This window comes from Lethenteron reissneri, chromosome 27, assembly GCF_015708825.2.
Source record: "Lethenteron reissneri isolate LAM-NWPU_2019-01 chromosome 27, ASM1570882v1, whole genome shotgun sequence".
NCBI lineage: Eukaryota > Metazoa > Chordata > Hyperoartia > Petromyzontiformes > Petromyzontidae > Lethenteron > Lethenteron reissneri.
Window position 1 is genome coordinate 13,080,294 of NC_083805.1, and position 22,785 is coordinate 13,103,078.

The 22,785-nt window shown below is 43.7% G+C and overlaps 1 protein-coding gene across 1 annotated transcript in view; it reads left to right on the plus strand.

Moving 5' to 3' along the window:
* Positions 1 to 5,693: 5,693 nt before the first annotated feature.
* The window catches only part of LOC133348566 (calmodulin-regulated spectrin-associated protein 1-like), a 54,549-nt gene continuing 37,457 nt past the window's right edge, over positions 5,694 to 22,785 (plus strand). The window contains exon 1 of the mRNA XM_061561453.1: positions 5,694 to 5,966. The gene's annotated coding sequence lies outside the window, so the exon portion shown is untranslated. The remainder of the gene's footprint in view (positions 5,967 to 22,785) is intronic.

The window sequence follows — 22,785 nt, forward strand, 5'->3', positions numbered from 1 at the left end:
TTGTAATCAAATGTTTTCTTCTTATAAGCATGTTGATATGATGATATGACTATAGGGTACAATAATATAGAATTATTATGGATAGATGTACATTGTACTCTAGTGGTAATGTCCTTATGCTGATAGCCCCTACTGCATGCCAGCCTAGCAGCATTCCGGAAAATGCCGTGCAAGAACTGAAACCCTGCTGCTGGATAATATTGGTCTGGGAAAGCCAATAGGCGGATGGACTATTTTGTTGTCATTACATGTGGAGACAGAACGAATTTCTGATTATAAATGTCTTTACCGTATCGATAATTCACGAGCTGCTGTGCCTGTTGAATTGCATGGGAAGTGGCAGTCACAATATGGACCTGATTCATCTTCAAATAAGTTGTGCAAGCAGGGCACAGCACGACTTTGTGTGTGGGTAGAATACACAAGGTTGTCCTTGATGGGAAATGCAATACAATTAAACTATTATTTGGATATCAATCATATATATGCAACCGCATCCCAAGGCGTTGCACATAAACAATGGGGATATGTATTTGTCTACAGAGAGAGATACAGTCAGTCATGAGCAGAGGAAAACAGGAAACTCTTGGGTCTGGGCTTGAATAGAGGCACGGAGTGGCAGCAGCAAAGGAGAATAAGCGACCTACTGAACAGAGTTTGACTGGGGGCTTCTACGGAAAGCCTTGGTTACTGGAGTGGAAAGTATGTGTCGGCGAGTAGGTAGGAGAGCGCAATGAGGCTGTGAGCACGTGACAGTGAGATAAGAGGGGAGAGCGCTAAAGGATATTAAAGAAGGTGAGTATGATCTTGAAATTGATCTGACATTGAATTGGGAGCCAGTGGAGGGACTGGAGTACTATGGCGATGTGGTGCCACTTAAATGGTATGGGTGGGAAGTCTGGCAGCAGCATTTTGGATCATCTGGAGTTTGGAAACGAGGCATATGTGGTGGCTGCTGAGAAGAGCAGTTGCAATAGTAAAGTTTAGATGTAATGTATGTATGCTGAACTTATTTTGCACCGTTCATAGCCAAACGTGCTAATCAAAGGTGTGAGGGAAGGACAACAAACTAAACACAAATAAACAGTTATAAAAAAAAATTATGTTCAATCTAGAATTAAAGTGCATAGTGGCTTCCTAATATTTGCTTTCTGTGGTTAGAAAACGAGAGGTCAGTATCAATGACAATTTCCCTGGATTTGCAAGCTCTCTGTCAGTGTGATGTCAGAGTTTTGGAGGCACACACTCAATTTGGAACGTAAACAGAGTGGAGTGAGTAGGAAGTCACCATATCTCTACCTATAAGGGCATCAACCTGCAGCTCAATGTACAAGAGCATCAGGTTACCAATCTGCGGTTGGATGGGAGCCTCCCAACATCATGTGGGTCGTGAGGGTTGTCTGACCATACTTCACCAAGTTGCTCAATGGAGGTCGAAGGCAGGGAGCATGGGCGCAGGATTATATAGAGCAGTGTTCTTACATCATTAGACCTCCTTTGCCAGTACCAAAATATAATAATAGCGGTTTTACCCCCTTTTTTCTGGCAATCAAAACTGAAACCTTTTTTTACAAGGATTCATGTCTGCATTAACCACACTACTTATATTATCATAGTATGTTTTTTGTTTGCATTTTGACTGCAATTATTGTGGTTAATGCAGACATGATCCTTGTTAAAGAGCTTTGAGTTTTGTTGCCAGAAAAAAGGGAAAAACCCCTATTATTATAGTGTTCTTACATTTTCAGAGCGGGGCCACTTTCACCGATAAGGCATCAGTGTGAGGGCCGCCACACCGCCCTGCAAGAGGTGTTTTCATATTTGTGTATTGTCAGGGGCCGCGGGCCTTGCAAAGAAGAACCCTGATGTCGAAGGTACAGCGCAGAAACAGTGTTTTGCTGCAGCTGCCCTCTGCGGTCCACAACATAGCCAACAAGTTATCCAGGCTTCAACCTGCTTAGCTTAGCCTGCTAGCTCTGATGGTGTTTGGGCGCATTCCGTACGATTAGGGCCAGAGGTTGCTCAAAATAGCACTGCTACAGCATTCACAGGCACGCAGTTGGACAGTTCGTAATTACAACGTGAGTCACTGGAGGATGATGCCTCCTCCATCCCCTGACGTCAGGTGTACACACCGTGACGTCAGCGCGGCGCCACACAGTTGCGTTGCACCACGGCGATCAGCAGGTGCCTGTGCGCATGGACCACGGCCCGCGTGCGCCCAAAGCGACTCTGAGCAGTGCCGAATGCTCCCTTCGCTCCACCCATGGCAAACGAACGCGTCGTTCGTAAGTTTGTGTGCGGCGTTGCTTTTTTGTTGCATTGAACGGGGACCCATCGCCAATAGCATCATGTAAATCAAGCAGCATTTGTTGAAACAGACTTGACCCTACTGATGAGATCCAAAACGTCGAACCTGGTCTGGAATTTGCTTGCTTAAACAAATATTGGTCTGGGAAGCCATAATCGGCTGTTGGACTAATACACATTTTATTATTATTTTTTCACCCCAAACTAAACCGAGGAGTCGCCACTGAATAGCAGGCACGTGTCGTCTATTAGGGGGGTCGGGCATACCCCCCCCCCCAAAAAAAAAAACTAAACCCCACCATAGATTGATCACTGTTGCTAATAGTGCTGTGCTCAAAACATGAACCCAGCCCTACCCACCCCACCCAATAGCTCTCAACAAAGTGCGTGGTGATTCTGCGTTGACGGTGGTGTACAAGCGCAACAAAAACAACTTAACACCTTCGTCAGTAACACTATGGCATCAAAAGTGAAACATATAGATAATGGGCGACGTTTCCAGCATTTATTTGCTATAAAGGACCATTACCCAATCGTCACCTATTATACAAACGTCGGCTATTATATATTTTCTGCTTTTAAGACACGCATGCAGTGTTATTGACAAATGTGTTGCGTTTTCAGTACTCGTAAGACTATATCAATCTAAAAGCCGACATTATCTGAAGACCAGTCGGCCAAGAAACCGAGACCTCCATTGCAGTTACAGCTCTAACACAGGATTTGAATTCGCGTGTTGCTGGATGAACGCCTCCCCATGCCTTATTGGTCGTTGGGAGTTTGTTTGATGGAACTTCACCACGCTGGGCAGTGCAGGTTGGTGATGGAGAGGGCCCCAGAGCCAGTTCAGATAATGCTTTTCCACAGAGTGAAGGGCGCTAACCACAGCGCCTCCCCTCCCCTTTTTAAATCCTTAATATTAAGTTCACTTGCTTGCTTGCGTGCTTACGACCGTGCAAATCTTTCGGTAGTTTTTAACCCACTTCCCGTGATCCAATCGAGCTGACATTTTGCACACAGACTCGTTGTGCGTGACAATTTATTTTCGTGAAATTTTTTTTCCAAAATTTCCCACTTTTTAGGAAATGGTTTTTTTTCATATTTAATTTAAAATACCAACGTGATAAAAATGAAAATCTTACTCAAGAAAAACAGAAATGAATAATAAAATAAAACCGATGCCACGCATATAAAGGATTTATAGTGAAAAACTTTGTTTTTACGGGTTAATTTTTTATCTTTGCTGATCTCGTCACGGAGCATAAATCATCACGCAAACTCCGGTCATCCTCGCAGCGGCGTTTGGCTAGCCATCGAACAAAGACGGCCACTGCATCACGCGCTTTCAGAACGCTCTTCCTTACGATATGAGGAAGCCACTGGAGTTACGTTGCGAAATAAGTTCAGCATACATCGAAGAGTTCTATTAAATGAACACTCGATTGAGTGTTCATTATAAGAGGCGATGGCAATGACTTGATACTATGTACGTACGCTAGTGTCCAATAGTAAATGGCTAAACAGAAGTGTGCTATACTAATAGGGTGTTTCCCCTTTTTTCTGGCAACAAAACTGACACCTTTTGCAAGGAATTATGTTTACATTAACCACAATACTTTCAGTTAAATGCAAACACAAAACAATACTCTGATAATTTATGCATTGTCTTGATTATGCATTGTTCTTGAAACTGATTGGTCCATACCAGAGACAGCTTTTGTGTAATTCATATTCTTTGGGTCTTTTGGTAAAGTCACTTGAAATAGGTTCAAAGAAAAATAACAAAAAACTACGACGTTTCGTGAGAACTCACGAGACCACGATAGTCTCATCACTATATGGGACATTAGTAAAGGACTATGATTGCTATGCCTATTACATCCGCAGTATTAATCAATGGATTTGAACCGATTCAAATCGTAAATGTCTGCAACAAGTGAAGAGCGCGCTACTACTAGACCATGTTGCCATGCCATTTGTGTTATGCGTAACATAGCTGTACCGCCTGTACATACCATAGAGTTTCGCGTCGAACTAGGACGCATTGCTAAAACAAAAGGTCCTTGCCTATAAACACGTGGCAGCACACCAGCATTGGTTAATGCAAGCCTGGCTCAGCTGATCATCTTTATACTGGTAGGAACCTCCTGGTTACACCTGCCCACAGGGGATTATTGTGTCCGGCGTGCAGGGAGGGGCTGGGTGGGGAGGGAGGGGCTGGGTGGGGAGGGGAGGGTGGGGAGGGGCTGGGTGGGGAGGGTGGGGAGGGGCTGGGTGGGGAGGGAGGGGCTGGGTGGGGGGTGGGAGGGGTGGGGCTGGATGGGGAGGGGCTGGTCACCCCGTGGTGCCCTTATAAAACTCAACGTTTAACGAACTCACGCCTGCAATCGAAACGTCGTAATATGCTTTTATTTTAATTTATTATTTTATCTTTAGACGTGACTTAACCGAAAGAACCAAAGAATAATTCCTGCAGTCACGAAAGCTCCATAATTAAGATCACGCCGGCTTGTGCCCGCCCTCACAGTCAGGCATATTTGCGGAATACACCACGCCGCCGTTGACCCTGCAGGCCATTGACCGAGCAACCCAACGTTCCTACCAGCTCCCTCCGCAGGAATGTGTTTATTTACAGTAGAGGAATCCTAAGAGCTATAAAGCTCTATTTCACAGATGTCCAGTAGGGGCGAGTCATAAATTTACAACAACAAACATCACAAAACACGGGAGGAGTGCAAAGTCTAGGAAAGGTGAACAAATCACAAATTTTTTTTAACTATTCATGAAAATAAACTATTTTTTATTTCACCAGGTATAACCCACTGAGTAATTAGCTTCTCTTTCAGAAGCGACCTGGCCACAAATGATAGCTCAACGAAGTGTCTTATCATGTGGACATTTATAGGAGCCAAGTTATCTAAACGCATGTTTCTAGAGTTTAAATGTTTTAAACCAATGCTGCTGATATAACGCACTCCCAGAAGGTCATGTTGCTGATGGGATGTGTAAAAAAAAAACATTGTATTTCATGCGGCGGTGTTAATGTCTGTTATTCAAGTGATCTGCATCTTTCTCTGATGCCTGTGAGCATGGCTTGGGTTTAAATGCCTCGGGGCCAGTAACAACAGCGCCACATCAATACGTATTTATTCCGCATGAAAACAAATCCCACAATAGCGTCCAAAATAAACACATTATTTACTTATTTTATATCTCAATAGAAACAGTGTGTTGCAACATGAGCAAATAATAAAAAAAAATTGAAAAAAAAATTGATGAAAAAAAATAAACAACAAGCTTCTGTCTGCGCCACACCCCCGCCCCCCGCCCCCGATTAGAAGCCCGCCCACAGACAGAGGTGATCGGCCCTGCCCCTCAGTGCGCATGCGCGTGGGGTGGTTACCTGTGCGTCTTTGAGCTCCTGCGGCCGTGCGTGCTAAATTATTAGCGCCGCTAACCCCTCGTCCTCATCGTCGCTGCGACTTCTATTACCGCCAGCAATCACATTGCCGCTGTTCGCCACGGCGAGGCGGTGATCATGGCAGATTGATCGTCTAATTGTTTGCCGATGGTTGGGAGCGAGCGAGCGAGCGAACGATGCCGCGGGGCCGACGAGGAACGGAAACGACCCCGCAGTGAAGATCGCGACTGAGCCGGTGAGTGGCGTTTCCGTGGTTACCACCGCGGTTACCATCGCCTTGGTTGCCGTGGATACCGTCGCAGAGGTTGCCAACGTTACCGCGGGTGCCGTCGCGTGACTCCTTAGCATTGATTGGCTCGGTTCGAATCGTTACCGTCACCCGCGTTGCCATCGTTACTGGATTACCTGGGTTACCGTGGTTACCATCAACGAGGTTGGTATCGGTACCTATGTTGATATCGCGACCATCGGTATCATCACCTTGGTTACCATCGTTACCATTGGCTTTGTTGCCAACATTACTACTGCTCAGGTTATCACGACCTGGTTACCATCGTTAACAGCCAGTTACCCTCATTACCATCATCACCATCATCACCTGTGGTATCGTTACCATTGCCTCTTAGGAGCGTTATCGTCCATTATTTACATTTCTTTACCATCGTCAACATTTCCATCACCATCGTTACCATCAAAGTTCACGAACCATGATGTCGATGACCACAATTACCTCGCTTATCATCGTTACCTGGTGTTGTTATTTCCCTTCTACCGACACGGTTACCATCATTGCCGTGGCCTCATCATAATAAGAATTAATCTCATATGTCTTCTTGGTTCTTTCGGTAAAGTCACGTAGAAGGGAAGTAATAAAATAATAAAAATAAAACATAATAAATAAAATATTTTTATTTTATTATGTTTTATAAAATATTTTATTTTATTATGTTTTATTTTAATTATTTTATTACTTCCCTTCTACGTGACTTTACCGAAAGAACCAAGAAGATGAATCCCTGCAGTCACGGAAAGCTTTAAATCTAAACTTTGCACATAACTGCAGTTTTGTAATTATATACATTACTAACGTAACGATATGAATGACTATCCATACTGTGCTATGTGCTTTGAAGCCAGGACCATTGCCCGAAACGTCACCGATTATATATTTTCATTTAAGGCCGTGTTGTTTACGAGCTTTGAGTTTTGTTATTTGTGCTGCCAACGCAGCATCATCACCAGATAATTAGTTTGAACTGTGTTAAGTTATCATCACATCTGTACAGCATTTACACTTGCAGACATAAATGCTGATTATTCGGCATATTAGTTTCACTTCGTTCTTCATTATCACACGAATCACAATAGGGTTTATAAATAGCATTCCTACAATAATGAATGTATTTGTTGTACTCGTGTCGCCACTGCTGTTCATCTTAGTGTAAAATGTATTGTGGTTGATAATCCAGAAATACAAGTCTTGTATAGGAATAGTGGATACTAAATTAGAATTGTTATCGTCAACTACCCACACATTCTGAACAGAAATTACCTCTTCACTTTCTATTCGTCAATTATAATAATCACCATTTCTAATTTTACGTTTGTTAGTATTTACATTATTTAATGACTCCATATACAGTATTCTCCAACCTATTAAACATAATTGAACTGAGAACTACGTTACTGCGAACACTAACGAGTTGTTGTTTTTGCTATTACAATCTATTGTCGTTTTCGTCAATGCTCCAGCATGACATTCCTATGCTGATAACTTCGAAGGACATTTCCCATTCCTGTTGTAATCTGCTTAAAATTCTGGCGAAGCCTTTGTTGCTTAATTGCTAATTTACCATCCCCACGTGCGCGCGTGTTTAAATAGTTGAGGGGTGTTGCAGGATTCAGCTATTTTTAGCCTCTTTGTTAATTCGCTGTCAACACAAAGGCGGAGACGAGTTATCCCTCCCGCTGTGAGAACATGTGCATCTGAATGTGTGCGTGTCTCACCCATTTGTTCAGTGGCTAATTTAAGTGACGTAAGGTGACCGACCCACAATGTCAGTCGCACCTTGGATTGGCTGAGCTACACGCGGACGGTTTAATCATAAAAATGGTCTGACTTTTCAAATTCACTCCACCAGTGTTGGAGTCTGCCCCTTATATTCCCGGGAGGTTAACAGTGTTTGACAAAGGCGTGTCCCTCGTTAGCACGTGTCCAGGAACTGTTGGACGACACTTCTGTGTACTCTTCTATAAATAATTTAATGAATGACTTATTGGGCTTCCACAAAACTGCATGGCCTACCAGCCGTTGTACGTTGAACTACCAATACACAACACGTACAATAAACAAGTGGCGACCGTTTCAGGCAAAGGGCCCTTCGTAAATGCAAAACAAACCCTTGACCTAAAGGAAGCAATTGAAGATGATCTGAAGTGTTCCCGTAAAGCTGTGTCACCAGGGCAGCTTCAATAGTCAGGGAATTCTATTTGGAACTGTTTTTTGGTGCCCTTACTTGCCTGTGTGTTTGATGTCGAAGGAAAATCGCGAAAATTAATTGACTGTCTATTTTAATCCCAGACTTGTGTGTCATTTGCACATCTAATAGCCCCTTTCCCCCTTGGGAAAGACCTCCCTCGTGTATAGGCACAGTGACCTTTCAAAGTTCCTTTGGGTGGATTTGTGACACAGCAGATTTTGCAGGGATCCGTGACTGAAGACAAGTGGTGGCGGAGTTTGTATTTGCGTTTCATTGCGGTATCAATGTTACAAACCGTACGAATGACACCACCACCAAGTACGTTGTTAGGGTTGTGCTAAACAGCTCTCCGATGTGTTTTCAGGTTGTACCGCGTGTTTGGCGCAATGTCCGACGATTACATGGAAGTAGAGCAAGTGAGGCTTCGCCGCACCTAATATGGAGTAGCGTCCAGTGGCGTTGATGTCCAAACAGAAAGTCTGTTTGAATGTACGAAGCAAATAAACAAGATTAGGCTGGGCTACATCGAACACCAGCCACCGGGCACTTTATAAAACTAAAAAGCAGAATGTCAGCTGCTCCATTTCTTTCCGGAAGAAGCTCCCAGTACGTCGGATATCATGCTTAACAACACACGGTACAACCCCCAAAACAAATCCGATAGCAATACTAACGACCATCCTCGTTTTACCTTTTTTGACAAGGGCTGTGTGTTTGAGAATGTAAATGAGTTAAGACTGGACGTTTCATGTGTAAACAGAAGTTTCTTATCTCTAAAGTAAAAAAAAACACTTCTGTTTGCACATCAATGCCACTGAACTCAACTGCCTTTGTAAAGGGGTGAGGGAGGACCCAATGGACAAGGGGTTAATGTAGATTCACCCACGGCTGTCCTTAAATCTTCCGTTTTAACAAAAATCAATCCACACCACATGGAAAAAGCACAAGGCTCACAAGGGATTGTGGGATTTTAAATCCACTCACGTTTAGTTCTGTAAGCTGTAGCTTTTTGAAACATTGGTTAGGCTTCAACAATTGCCTTTGTCATCAATTTGAGCAGTTTTATCATTTGACTGACCTCACTATTCTGCACACCCATGGTTTTGAGATCGGTGGGTATATGTGCTGTGTTTTGCATAGTTTGGTTAATTTAGGGTTGTTTTCAGAACTGGTGTTTGGGATAACAAGGGTGGACTCCAAGCACCAATAAACATTGTATATGCATTGTTTTGCAAGTCTACCAGAAATGTAAATGTGGCAAGTTGAACATTTCGCTTATTGTATACACCAGACGGGTTATTTTTGTCACATTGGTGAGTGAAATTTCCTTCTCATTAGTTTGTTGAAGAATTACCTGTGGGAGCTTTAAAGGCTACACTTGCAAATGAACATTGAATATGCATGAGTTTTCAGATGTAACTTCCCTTAGTGGTGAAGATCAAAGCAAAAATTGGCCGTGTTTGTACACAGATTAAAATACTTAAACGCTTGTGTGGTCTTTTGCCACCATAAATCTTATCTCTTATTCGTAATTTAGATGATCACTGATGAGTCCACTCTGTCAACTTCACAATGTGTCACCACTCCTGTGCCCTTCAGCTAAAAGGTACGTTTGTGCTGGAATGTAGGATTTGTTATAACCAATAAAACTGGTTTGAACAACATTCTTTCTCGAGAATGGTACCAATAAAACACGCCCGACACAGCGTGAGGACAACCCCGCAAGAGAGTTTCGAGTCTACTCCAAAGGTGGCAGGGTGGTGGTTGACTTATGAACCTAATGAGTGCTTGAGTCAGCACCAAGTTCATTCACACTGTGAGGCTAATGTACAGATGTGAAATGGACTGCGCGCCTTAAATGTTAAAGGCTGTTCAAGTTCATTTATTAGGTATAGCCCTGTGAGCCATTCGGCTCTTGAATCGGGTGCAACCGCAACAAGCAAAAAACATGAACAAAAAACATCTTAAAGTGACTATGTGACTGAGTGCAAACAGAAAATCCAAGAAAAGACAGCAAAATATTGCAGAAATAAAACACCGTACACCAACGCTGTGTGCAAAAAATCCCAGTGGGATGCAAGTCAAACAACCAACAACAACCACAAGACAACTTAGATTAGGGCCATCAGTCTAACTCTGTACTACAACAAATAAACATGGCTAAACCAATACACTTCTCGAAATCACCAAAATAAAGCCATGAAAGCAATGAAACAGTAATCATAGGAACTGTTACGAAATTTTCACAATAAATGGCATTAACAACATGTACTACCAAAACCACTCCAATCACTCCACAACAGCAGTCTTGGAGCTGCCCGTTAATTTGACTGCAGAGAAGTTTGGAAATATAACTTTTGCAAAAGTCAACATGGTTACAATATTCCCAAAATGTATAAAATGTAGCCGGCGCCACCGAAATGCACGAAGTAGTCCGTGCATTACGTTTGTAGCCCTTTTGTTAACCCACGGCAGGATGTGGGCCTGCCCTCGCCTTGCGGGTTATCGTGGTTATTTGTGAACATGCTAGTCCATGCGGGTTTGGTGAAGAGCCATAGACGTGGGCGCAAAGTACCGTACGACCTGGTTTTTGTTGCACAGCCCTCTGATGCCCACAATGTGGCCATGCAGCAGCCTGTAGCAGTTTGTTTTTTTATCTGCTGGTCACCCATCCAAGCACTATCCAGGCTTAAACAATTATAGGAAATTGCCTGATGAAGCTGGTTGTAATCACCAGCGAGAAACGTCTTACTCAAATGTATAAATGTTGTTGGGTTTACTCTCCAACACGCAAGCGGTGTGCTGAAGTAGTAACTAATTGGCAGGTTTTATTTACGTGATTGAAAAATTATAATACTCCTATTGATGCTCCTGCTGTTGTGGAGCTGCAAGGTTTTGGTAGTACATGTTTATGCCATTTATTGTGAAAATTCTGTCACAGTTCCTATGATTGCTTTTTCATTGCTTTCATGGCTTTATTTTGGTGATTTCGAAAAGTGTATTGGTTTAGCCATGTTTGTTTGTTGTAGTACAGAGTTAGACTGATGGCCTTAATCTAAGTTGTCTTATGGTTGTTGTTGTTTAACTTGCATCCCACTGGGATTTTTGCACACAGCGTTGGTGTACGGTTTTTTTTCTGCAATATTTTGCTGTCTTTTCTTGGATTTTCTGTTTGCACTTAGTCACATATTCACTTTAAGATGTTTTCTTGTTCATGTTTTTGTTTTTTGTTTGTTGCGGTTGCACCCGATTCAAGAGCCGAATGGCTCACAGGGCTACACCTAATCAATGAACTTGAAATGAACTTGAACTTGACAAACCTTACTAATTGACTGTCGGTGGTGGCGGGTTAACGACACATATTTATGCGTGTGAAATGTGCCTTATTTAAAATGCGTCCCTCTCATTATATCTCAACTGACGTGACTTAATGATGTTCATGAAGTAATATCTCAACCAGTCGCCTCGGCAGACCCAGTCATTGTTTGCCGTCACCACTATTCCTGATTTCATGAACTTGCTTGGCACAGTAAGTCTCACATATGGCACGTTGCTGCTTTTATATCGCATTTAGATATCACACCAACACTGTTGAGTAATTCATGACAATACAACTCGCTGCAATTGCCCTTTAGAAGACTGTACAGTGCTTACGTTCTTTTTTTGATATAAATAAGCTGATTTGAGGTCGTTACAACTAATTTTCAGGACTATTTAATGCAGCTTTACAGCACATGCATTCATTTCCTCCCATAGAGAGATATAGCAACCGTTGATCACATTTATGCAACTTACACAACTGGTGCATTGAGTACAAGGTTTTATGCTATCTGCATGGCACCAAACAGAGGCTAATAGCGTGATGTTTTATCTCCATGAAAACCAAATCATTAGCAGTAATAGCTTTTTTAAGTAGCTGTTTAAAATTCATTTAAAACCACTTAGTTGGTACTGTGCAGAACTACATGACAGCATGGTCAATTGCAGCATATCTCAACACGAAATGAATCGTTCCCACAAGTCAATATTTATTATCTAAATTAACCAGTGACATTTTAAGGGTGGTCTGTCATAGTTTTGGAACGTGCCCGAAATTTTTGTTAGTTTTTTCTGAGATTTCTGGCTGAAACAAATCACGGCAATGACACCTTATTATTGTGTTTGAGCACAGCATTAAAGCCTGGTTGCAGTTGGAGTAAATAGAAGACTTAAGTTTTGGAGTAACTGGGGATTTTGTTGCAGTTACAGTCGGGCAAGTGGCAGATGCAATATTCGTCATGCTTCATCGTTAAAATGTGAATGAAACAGAATTTTCATACATACTTGTCATGGAATATGGGAAATTATTAGCATTTCACCGAGTGTGAGCCATTTTAGAAATAGGAACTTCTGATGGCAGTACACTGTACCCTAGAAATATCCTAATAGCATTGCCAGACTTTTGATTGAATCCAAATCATAACTTCCCTGTGAAATATCGCTTAAACGATTGCATAATGCTTGAGAAATGCTGAAGCTATGTGTTCAACCATAATACAAACGGCTTGAGGTGCTGCCCAGTGAGTGTTTCGTAACATATTGTAGGACAATTGCAATTCTATTGTCATACAAAATAGCTGATCTTTTAGGGAGTGTCTGAAACATCGCTGTCAGGTTTTTCACGAAAATCCAGATGTTCTAGACAAAGTTTCTTCTATGCATGGCATTGACTGTCTCGTGATCATCATCAGCAGCGAATGAACGTTTTTTATTGCCCCTCTTTAATGAGTAAACATGCGCACAGTTCCATGAGGGTCACATGGCTGTTTAGTCTGACTGCCAAGCCACATTCATAGCGATATTCCTCCACTCATTGCACATTTCTTTTGACCGGGTTTAAGAAAGTCTGATTTATTTTCCCCATGCTCTTCTGAATCGTATTTTCAGCATTTTGGTCTCTTGATTTCTCGGTATTTTATGGTTTCAGATTTGAGGAAGAAACAATCCAAAAATGATATACATTTTTGTGAGATACCTACCTTAGAACAAAGTGTCCTGGGCAGTCGAACACAAGTTTGAATCTTAATTTATAAAGAGATAAAAATTAGAAAAATATATTTTAAAGTAACCTGAAGCTGTCATACTTTTTAACACGTCGCTGCACTAGAGCAAACCTAAAATAACTTTTAATAGGTTTTTTTTGGTCTCGTTAATGAAACTGAAAACTTGTGTTTGATAGCCTCGGTAGAGTAGGTGGGTCGCATCTTTAGAGAGGGCTATGTGGTGAGCAGCAGACGGCGGTGAAGCAAAATAACATTGCTGTATCTTCTTGCTTCTTTCGGTAAAGTCACATAGAAGCGAAATAATAAAATAATAAAAAATACGACATAATAAAATAATTATTACGACGTTTCGGCCACAACGCAAGCAGCCGTCCTCAGGTGAAGAACAGGTCTGTCGGAAAGACAGCGTCTGAATGAACACCACCAGGGTTGGAAGCGTATATTTAAGCTGGGTTGGAGGGGGAAGAGCGCCTTGACAAAGAAATTTGCATATCAAGAGGAATTTAGCATAGTGACCGAAACGTCGTGAGAAGGATTTTATGTTTTATTTTTATTATTTTATTATTTCCCTTCTACGTGACTTTACCGAAAGAACCAAGAAGATGAATCCCTGCAGTTACGAAAGCTTTAAATCGAAACATTGCTGTACTTATATGCTACACGTTCATGCTCCCCGCTTTACCCAACCCACACCGACCAGCGTGGTGGATCAAATAACTCCCATGGCCACACGGCGTGGGGAGGCCCTCATCCGGCAGTGCGTAGACAAAAGGGCTGTATGTGAACGTCTTTAAAGCGGGTGTTTGGTGAAGTAACTTTGCCTTGTGTGAGATCACAGCGCTGCCGTGACGAATTGGGATTGTGAAGCTTCCACTCCGCTGCACCTTTGCCTGTTTTTTTCATCAGTGCAGTGGCCTTTGTTTCATTAGTTGGTCTCTTTATGGACAGAGAGGGTGTGTGTGGCTTACAGTTTTGTATAAGGCTCTGTGAGTTAAATTCTAGTTATGGAAGCATACCCCAACCAGACCAAGGCCAACTCAACAGTCATTGTGTTTTACTCAACAATGTCATAATGTTGACGGTAAACAGCAGCTGGTTGTACCTGGGCAAGGCGATGTTTTGTGCATTTACCGCTCATTGAGCATTCTGTTTTACTTATTACGTGTGTGGGAGAAGCCCTCATTTGCACTAATTATAGGAGGATTATCTCAGTTGAATAGCTCTGAAATCCAAGTGGAAATCATGTGTGGGTGGCAAGACGAGTGTTTTTTCACTCCCTCCTTGCAAACAAGTGTAATTTTATACCGGCTTGAGGCCATAATGAGAACAGCAGACAGTCAAATCTAAAGAACAGAAATTCAAGGAACGATCTGCAGCCCACAGCAGGGTGGCATATGAACAACACTCAGCTGGGTTAGAAATGTGATTATGTGTCTGTTGTCAGGGTCGAGTGGTGGTACAGTGGTTACCTCGCTGCACTACGAATGTAAGTCTTATTTCCAGCCATGGACAACATCACTGGCAAATGTCTGAATAATTTCTGGACCTCCCATGGATTGACTCAGCCTTGAATGGATACCTGGTGTGGTGTATAAACATCAGCACGGTTGAGAAAAAACGAAGCCGGTACTGGTGCTGTCTACATCACCTCCTTGTGAGCACTGTGCTGGCCTTAATATGTGCTCGCTAATAGCACTTGCCCCAACATTCCATGAAATGCTACAGGGTGGATCTTTGTCCTTGTATTCCATTCCATGCAGATGATTAATCTGTAGATGAAAATAGTTTTGACATTTCCAAACAATGTGATATCATGTGCATATTGTCTTTCAAAAGATTGTTGGTTGTTCAGATAAGGACGATCTGCTGTGTGGTCCAGGCTAACATCGTGAATGTTGTAAATACCTACCTAGCGTACATGACATTTATTGTGCTGAAGTGAAATGCGTCATATTGCATGCTTGATTCGTACTACAAACCTTTATTCCAATTGTGCATTCAGCGTCATGTCATGAGGCAAGGCATCTTTCAGAAGCCCGGCCATGAGCAGCGCACCGCTCCACCTCGGGGAATGGCCCCGAAGTTGCAATTCTACTCTTGTAGTTATGTCAAAAAGCTGTGTTATCTTTTATATTCCTGTGTGCAAACATAGGATCTGGCTCAATGTCCGTGACGCGGTATTGGTCCTCTGGGCCACCCACCTCACCCATCTCTCTGAGAAAAAAAAACCCCTTTGATTCAGTAAAATGATCCTGGTTATATAAGGAAAAGCTCATCCTGACTGAACCTTTTTGAAGACCATTTAAATGTTCTGCCATCGGTCACTCAAATAATAATTTGCAGTTGATTACATCAATAACGATTCTCTTGTTCTGCGTTTTAATCCGGTGCCTACCACTTTGCTAGGTCAGCGTGTAAATAGCATAACATTTTAGTTCATGTTGTGTTTACATGTGCACTATTGTGCCAGCCGTGAGTGTTAATCCCAATGCTTAAACACATAGCAAAACATTTTTTTACGTTCCAACCTGTGTGGATTAAGGTGCTTCTTGGTGCAGCAAGATGCTTATTCCAGGGGGGCCCCCATACCTGGCTTGACACTGTGCATCAGCAGTATTTGTCTCAAGTGTCCGTACGTGGAAAATATCAGTTTTAAGTATTTTTTAAATGTTAAAATCTGAATATTTATCCTAGAGAAATCCCATGAACTAAAATCTGTCATTTTCTGGCCATTACTCAGCTTCGTGGAGTTGGAAGTTTCCCAAATCCGCTCAGTCCACCAGTCCTTGCTACCGAAACGCTAGGTTACAGGTGCGCACCATCCACACCCAGCAATACAGTAGCACACACAGACACAAGGGTAACTCATATCCACATCGTATCGGATATGAAACGGATTCTGCCGATAGCGTCAGATTGCGTCGCATGCCCTCTTGCCAAGGGCGGATCATTTCAAAGACGTCATCCCATCTCGGGTTGCTGATCTATGTAACTTGCATCGCTCTATTGTCCTTGCTTGTAACTCCGTTTTGTTTTGACAAGCGACAGTTTTGTCGTTCTGCTCTCCGGCTACCAACTGTAATTGAGACTGACGATGAAAAAATCATGTCAGGTTAAAGTAGCTACTACATTCTACTTCAACCCCTGACACATACAAGCGTTTGCGGGTGATCTTGTTCAGTATTAGATTCGAAAAGGTATATCTAGCCTGGTGGTCCTGTGGGCTGAACTCTGAACTTACAAAACAGTTATGAGTAAACATGGCTGTTTGGTGGTGGATCCACTCAAACCTGCATTGCTCACAGGGTCTCTACATTGAGTGCCACTTTGTGGAAAGTCAGCAGTGAGCGATCGGTCGTAATAAGATGTTATTTCAGCCACGAGCTCAGGACTGAGGCGAGCTCAGACTGCTCTTGAAAGGAAGGCGAGATTCTTCACCCGCTCTGAATTAATGACGACCACGAAAACTGCAGTGGCACATGGATGGGTACGAGATTTGCTCTCTCTCTTTCTTAGATAGCAATATCCATGGGAATAGTGATGTGATATATATACTTAATTCTAGATTTGAAGCTTTCGTGACTGCAAGGATTCATATTCTTAGGTTTTTTCGGTAAAGTCACGACGTTTCGGAGGCAACACAAGCTTGTGTTGCCTCCGAAACGTCGTGATTTTTATTTTTTTTTAATTTTAATGTTTTACCTACGTGACTTTACCGAAAAAACCTAAGAATATGATATATATACGTATTGAGGTTCCATCATCTAGGGCAGGAGCTGCAAGTCATTGCCTCGTTCACCAATTGCAACGTTCTTAGACTTTAGACCAAAGGTCCCATCTCGTGCTGCATGGGCTTGGCAATCCAGCACCACGATATTTTGACTTGGAACGCATATTTTTTGACTTAGAGCATGTACAGAGTGTCACGGTGCATCATCGTGTTTGAGGGTGTTTTTCACAGGTTCTTTTATATCGTTTAACCATTATGTACCTTGTCTCGGAGAAGCACGTGGCTGCGGTAGTTTTTTTTGCTGTCTCAGTCCAAAGTTCATTGCACCCACCTCCAGCTCCCTCATGTACCCGTGGGCAAACTATAAACAAGTGTGCGTATGATTGTGGACTTTGATGATCTCTGTTGATACTCCAGGAGGGTGTTGATTAGTGTAGTGAAAATGGTCAGCCTAACCTTTCTAAGACGAAATAGAAAGGTCAGTGTCTTCCTGCGGACGGAATTTTGTGTTGTGCTCCTCCCCTTTAGAGTTCCTCTGACAATGTTTGTCATTCCACATTATTGCGGTGGGGCCAGCTTCTCGATATGGTGACCACTGCTGATCATTTTCTATATAAAAACGTACATTTTGCCTTTTGTATGTACAGTAAAACCTTGGATTGTGAGTAACTTGGTCTGCTAGTGTTTTGCAAGACGAGCAATTTTTTTTAATAAATATTAATTTGATAAACGAGCGAGGTCTTGCAATACGAGTCGTACGTATATGCTTTGTCTGCCGAGCGTCACGTGATCACAACTGATATACCAGTGCTTTGGATCACAAACACGTTTCCGGAACGAATTATGCTCGCAATCCAAGGTTTTACTATATGTTGAACTTCTTTCACACCGTACGTAGCCAACCGTACTTATCGGAGGTGTCGGGGGGGAAGGAAAACAAACTAAACATAAAATTTGTTTCGTCAATCCCCTGCTGACAGGAGGTCGACCGATGCTATGTTGGCCATAGGCATAGTCTGACCGTACTTCACCACACTGGTCGGTGTGGGTTTATGAAATGGTATGCTCAGGATCGATTCAGATATCACACAGTACTGATGGTATCTGTGGCTTAGCATCATAAATCTTCCATAAAAAAATATTCTGAAGCAGAAGATTAGTGCTGGAGACAACCACATTTGCAAATGTGATTTCTAACTTTGATTCTTGCCCATGTATCCATAGTTCAATTTTAATGGACATTTTTTTTGAGGGACTGTGTGTTGGCTTGGTGTGGTGTGGGACTTTTAGTTTTTCTGTCTTGCCCAAGCTTACATTTGGTGTTGAAAAATGGGCAAGAATTGATGTACTTGCACAATTTGTACTTATACAGGAGACCCTGGAATATTGCGGGGGTTACATCCTTGGAAAGTGCCGCGAAAGCAAAATCCGCAATATTTAATACTTGGGCCTTACCTAAATAATGGGGTTAGGCACACGGCAACCAAAAAATATATTTCTGGACTGTATGCCCAAATAATCTAAAAACTAAATTGAAATTAACATATAAAAACCATATACAAAAAACATTCCTAGACAATAAATAGTAGTATGAATACTGAATAAATATTGTACTCATTCTAGATTTGAAGCTTTCGTGACTGCAAGGATTCATACTCTTAGTTTTTTCGGTAAAGTCACGTAGGTAAAAAATGAAATAAAAATTAATACAAATAAAATAATAAAAATCACGACGTTTCGGAGGCAACACAAGTCTCCGTCATCAGGTGGGACCGTCACAGCCAGATTTGCTGTATCAACTGAGGCAGGGATACCAAGATGCAAGTTCTTAAATACAAGTTAAGGGGGAGGCGGGGGGAGCTTATCAGAATGTGGTAGCCAATGAATGGAACGTATTGGGAGTATTGTACTCATTGTTGATGATCCAAAGCAGGTATGTGTGTGTGTTGGTCCACGAGTGCTAGTGTAGCGGGTAGCGCACCACGCAACGAACCCGGCGACCCGAGTTCGATTCCGGCTCACGGCCAACATCAGTGACGATTATTTGAACCGGTCATGGGCCTCCCTGAGGTTGATTCAGCTTTAAATGAGTACCTGGTGCGGTATGTAAATGTCGCCACTAGGGAGACTCTGTCGGTCGGGCGCAGTGCTGGCCACCCACCACCTCGTGTGCCATGCTGGCCTTCATAGGTGCTTCACGGGAGATTTTAGTTTTTTTGTTTTTCTGCGAAAAGCTTGCATGGCAAAAGTTTAGGTGCGACTGCTTGCGTCCCTCGCCCGCCCCACGCCACGGTATTGGCCACACAACACCGCAATATGGTACTTACGTGTACAGTATACCCCTGAAAGGCCAAAACGAACCCCCGCGATAGCTAAATTGGTATGCACAGAGGTTGCCCGCGATAGGTCGAAACCGCGAACAATAAACCCGCGACATTCAATGGTCTCCCATATACTTTACTTATTTTTATTTAGTTACTATATTTTGCACTTTATCTGTTTTTCTATTGTTTGTTGTTGAAACTTTCTGACCTGCCCCTACTGGACATTCTTCCAGTCTAAATTTGAAAAAAATACGTTTCTTATGCGAGCTGGGAATCAAACTCGGGTCTCTGAGTTCATAGCGCAGTGCAGTAACCACCGCATCATCCCGATTATTTCATGAAAGTCTTATGAAACTCGTGAATGGTATTCTACAGGCCATAACCGCTTGGCATACCTTTGAGCAAAATTGCACAAAATCCCTTTTTCTAAATATTAGTATGGGATGGGGTGTAAGTTACTTTCCCAGCCCGGCTCTGATGTTTTTATGAGAGGTGTCAGTGAAACATTGATAGTTGCTCTGTATTATTTTTTAAATAAATGCTCAACATTTAAGGATGCGTATTTTGTTGCTTCACCACGAGCGGTGATTAATAGTCACGTAATGAATTTACCTCGCCCAGTTGTGAAATAAATTGTCGCGGCTCAGGGCTGTGATTCTATGCTATTCTTGTCTTACTGGCTCATTCATACAGTTTTGTTTATTCCATTAATCCCAGTTGTTTGCATATAATTTGTATGGCTAGTGATGATTCTTTTCAGGAAATGGTTTCAATTACTATCATACATGTGGTTTGCTTTATGTTTACATGATTCATCCTTACATGATTTCGTTTGACCCTATAAATGTTTTACCTGTGGCACACCACAGGAAGGAGAGTGTAGAGTCTGTTGTGCAAAAGGGCCGACAGGGCAAGATGGCTGGGAAGGGATGCTGGGGTGGAAGTCCCCAAGACAGACAAAAAGGGCATGGCTCCAGAGGAGCAGTGCGTAGAAAGAAGCACCCGGCGTGAAGGGGATGAGCGGGAGAAAGAATGAATGAGCCAAGATGTCAAGGATTAGAGGGTGATGAGAGGGGTGGAAGGAAGTAGAGGTGAGCTGCACAGAACAGCGTCTGTTTTCACAGGGGGTGGGGATTGGGGAGGGATTGATAATAGGGGTAACCACACTTAAGTCATGTACATGATTTACAGGAGGATTGAGCCTATTTAGATATATAGATACTAGCCTATAGCCCGTCCAAGGACGGGCGTATTGCAGTAAATCAAGCGAAAAGCAGACCGCGACGTGATATTCATTGCATCCATTCGTGTGCAATTTGTAACAACAACCGCCACTTAGTGGCGGTGACGTCACCACGACGCTTGTGCCAGGCCATGTGCACCTTGAGGCCACGTGAAGTGTCGAATGCCCGCTGGCAGGAGGTCACGGGGCAGACCCAGGTGCCACGGGTTGACTGACGGAGATGACCGAGATGACTGGCTGATGCACCACCTGTGCCCCCTACTGTGCCAACTTGCTTTGCTTTAGCCACCCGGCGCTCCGCTCGTTGTTGTGAGCGTCGCTCCTCCACCCACCGTTGTTATTGGAGGGCGACTGCCTCCAACTGCCCAGTAGCAGCGTCCTTCACGAGCCTCCTCCACTGAGGCCGATCTCGACACCGTTGGTACCAGTCATCAGCAAGTCCACTCTGCTCCACGTCCTCCTGTACCACATTACTCCATCTCTTCTCTAGCCCGTGCCGTGCCCATTTAGCCCCCTCGATCCGGCCGAACAAAAACTGTTGAGGCATGCGGTGGCTGGGCATGCGGGCTACATGACCCAGTCAACGCAGCCTTGCCTGCCGGAGGAGCTCACCGATGGGACTTTGCCCAGATCTTTCAAGGATTTGTGAGCTCACACAATCCAGCCTGGTTAAACCCAGGATGGATCGTAGGCAGGCCAGCCTAAAGATGCTCCATTTGGGGGGTCCACATTTCGCAAGCGTAGAGAAGGGAGGGAATGACTTTGGCCGAGAAGACCTGAAGCTTCGTGCGGAGCGAGAGACCAGGCAGCTTCCACACAGCGTTACGCAACCGATGAAAAGATATTGCCGCTCGTCTGATTCGGAGTGAGACCTCCGCTGCCAAACCGGAGCCGGTCATGAGCACACTGCCCAGGTATGGGAAACTCTCCACTCTCCACAACTGCCCCATCACCGATTGGGAGTTGTGGGGGTGGAGTATCCGATGGTACAAAATACCCAGGCAGGTGCTTAGTTTTGGTGGGGCTGATGGTAAGGCCCCACCTCTTAGTGGCACACTCCAGTTTCAGCAGAAGCGTCTCTAACTCTTCCTGTGAATGAGCAGCAATTACCAAATCATCGGCATACATAACGTGGTTGACCAATAGGGAGCCATCTCTTGACCGCACCCGGGCATCGATCAGCCTCCCATTATATCTATACCAAATAGAAATTCCCCCGGTACAGCTATTGAAGGCTTCACGAACTACGTGGTCAAAATAGATGTTAAATAATGTGGGAGCCAGAGGACATCCCTGTCGCACCTCAAGGTGTAAAGGGAATGGCTCTGCCTCCCGGCCAAGTAGTTTTACCCGGGCCCGCTCACCATCACGAAGGTCCTTAATGTTCATGAGCAGAGGGTCAGGGACTCCGAAAGCACGAAGAACAACCCAGAGCCCAGGCCTACTGATGGTATCATAGGCCTTGACCAGGTCAATAAAGCAGAGATGTAGGTCTTGTTGGAATTCTCTACACCTCTGCTGTAGCAGACGGACAGAAAATATGGCATCTGTGCAAGACCGCCCTTTCCTGAAACCGCATTGGGGCTCTGCAAGCCTCTCCTCAGCGTGCCTAGCAAGGCGATGTTGAATAATCCTTGCCAGGACCTTTCTCGGCACACTGCGGAGTGAGATGCCCCTCTAGTTGTTACAGTCTCTGCGGTCCCCCTTCTTAAAGAGGGGGACCACCAGGGCATCCTTCCAATCCTGCGGAACCCATCCAGTGGTCCAGACTGCTGTTATGATGTCATGTAGGGCAGTCTGTGCACAAACACCACCCTCCCTCAGCATTTTGCTTGGGAGATCATCTCTGCCCGGTGCCTTTCCTGGTCTCAGACTCTGGATCGCCTTCAGTACTTCCTCAACAGATGGCACCTCAGCCAGCCACTCACAGGGGGTGACTTCTTCCAATATTTGAGGCACCGCAGCCTCAGCAGGGTCATCCCCACTTTGTGCCACGATGTTTTCCTGGATGAGGGATTTCCCCTCCCCCAGGACCTCACAGAAATGCTCAGCAAATCTGCAAACCTGTTCCTGGGGGTCGGAGATTGGATCATCGTTTTTTCCCCTATTGATGGTAATAGGTGTGGCGCTGCAGGTTACTTTTTTATGGAGTTAAATAGTGATTACACACACACACATTGACTCACACACACACACAGTGACTCGCACACACACACACATAGACTCGCACACACA